This window comes from Arachis stenosperma, chromosome 6, assembly GCF_014773155.1.
Source record: "Arachis stenosperma cultivar V10309 chromosome 6, arast.V10309.gnm1.PFL2, whole genome shotgun sequence".
NCBI classification, from domain to species: domain Eukaryota; kingdom Viridiplantae; phylum Streptophyta; class Magnoliopsida; order Fabales; family Fabaceae; genus Arachis; species Arachis stenosperma.
Genome location: NC_080382.1, coordinates 72,215,728 through 72,218,149, shown reverse-complemented (window position 1 = coordinate 72,218,149; position 2,422 = coordinate 72,215,728).

Here is a 2,422-nt window from a genome sequence, read left to right as displayed (position 1 = left end):
GGTAAGATTGTCCCTGATGACCAGGATGATGATGAGACTGATCCTACCCCCGTGCCTTCTCTTAAGGTGTCGACCTCCTCTGTTCCCCCTGTTACATCTGATCCAGAATGCCAGATTCTGAACCGGGAGGATGGGACCGTAGATGATGTGCCCCTTCAGACTCGTCCTCCTTCTCCCCATACTGATGCTGCCGGAAAAGCTCCCGATCTTTAGCTGATCTTTTTCTGGATATTTTGTGTAAATTGCCCGGTTTGTGGGCTTTTGAACTTTGTTTTGTTTGTTCTTCTTGACGCTTCTAGTTGTCTGCCTTGCAACTCTTTTGAAAAACAAAAGTAGCTTCCGAGGTTGGTTTTGTGGTGACCTCTTGAAGCTTTATCGTATTATGCATGATATCTGTTGAAATTTTGCTGTCTGGCCTCTTTAGGCTGTTTTCGTGCTTATCGTTTGTAGCTTGGATCCTTTTGAGGCTGTGCCTGTGGGGTGTCCGACTTGTTTCTCGGTTTCCTCACTCTTGTTTGTATTTTTAGCGCCTTATGACCAATTTCTTTATGTTGGTCCCCTTCAAAAGTTATTTTTATGATCCCCTTTTCTGGGCCTTTACTCGGTCTCTTTCAGGGATTATGTTGATAACTTTTTAATGGTAGGAGTCCGACTTGGTTATATCGGTCTCCTTTAAGTTATTTTTTGTAGTCCTCTTTCTTGGATCTTTGCCAGATCTCTTTCAGGGACTACTTGTATAACTTTTTTAGTGGTAGGAGTCTGACTTTGGTTATGTCGGTCTCCTTTAAGTTATTTATCATAGTCCTCTTTCCTGGATCTTTGTCAGATCTCTTTCAGGGACTACTTGTATAACTTTTTAGTGGTAGGAGTCCGACTTTGGTTATGTCGGTCTCCTTTAAGTTATTTTTCGTAGTCCTCTTTCTTGGATCTTTGCCAGATCTCTTTCAGGGACTACTTGTATAACTTTTTAGTGGTAGGAGTCCGACTTTGGTTATGTCGGTCTCCTTTAAGTTATTTTTCGTAGTCCTCTTTCTTGGATCTTTGTCAGATCTCTTTCAGGGACTACTTGTATAACTTTTTAGTGGTAGGAGTCCGACTTTGGTTATGTCGGTCTCCTTTAAGTTATTTTTCGTAGTCCTCTTTCTTGGATCTTTGTCAGATCTCTTTCAGGGACTACTTGTATAACTTTTTAGTTTTGGGCTAACTTTGTTATGTCAGGCCCTTCTAAGTTAAAGTAATCCTCTTTAATAGGGTTGGCCAGACCTCTTTCCAGGGTTTACTTATAACTTGGGTTGACTTGGTCCGACTTCTGAACGTCGGCCAGTCTTTAAGTTATTATATTAGCTATCCGTAAGACCTCGTCAGGTTCTTTTTTTGGATTGCTTTCGATAACTTCTTACATTATTCTGTGTTCATCTTTGCCGATTTGTAGAAAATGGTTGGCGTCTTTAGATCGTCCTTTGGGTGAATCGCGTTTTCACCTTTATCGGACGATTGTCTTTATCGTGGTCGCGCAGTGAATTTGTTTTTCACTTTCTGCCGACCTGTTGCTTTATAATCGGACGATGAATACTTCAAATTAATGCGTCTTGGAATCTTGTAGAATATCTAAATAAACTTTATTTAAAGAAAAATGCAAATATATACATGTGGGAATTTCCTGGTCCCTTTAAGTCGGGTATGATCTAGGTCTCGATTTGGTGCCTCATTAAAAAACCTTTTCAGGAAAAAGAGCGCATCCATTTAGTGAGATCCTTTACCTTTTCTAACTGAAGTACCTTCTTAGGTTGCAGGCGTGCCATGATCGGGGAAGCTCTCGTCCATCAAGCTCGGACAGTCTGTAGTAGCCCTTCCCTAGTACTTCAATGACTCGGTAGGGTCCTTTCCAGTTTGCTGCCAGCTTTCCTTCTCCGGGTCGAGTTGTTCCAATGTCATTTCTGATTAGGATGAGATCATTCTCTGGAAAACTTCTCGGAACTACCTTTTGATTATATCTGGAAGCCATTCGTCGCTTTAGAGCTTCTTCCCTGATCCGAGCTTTTTCTTGGATTTCGGGTAACAAGTCGAGCTCTTCTCTCTGAAGTTAGGAGTTTGCTCGTTCATTGTAGTTGGCTACTCGGGGAGATCCTTCTTCGATTTCTATTGGAATCATTGCCTCCGTTCCGTATGCTAGTCGGAATGGTGATTCGTTTGTAGTAGAATGGGGGGTTGTTCGATACGCCCATAGGACTTGTGGAAGTTCCTCGGCCCAAGCTCCCTTTACTTCTTGTAGCCTCCACTTTAGTCCGGCCAATATGACTTTGTTGGTCGCTTCGGCTTATCCATTGGCTTGGGGATGTTCGACGGAGGTGAACTGGTGTTTTATGTTCAAGTCGGCCACCAATTTTCTAAAGCCTGCCTCTAGAAATTGGGTACCGTTGTC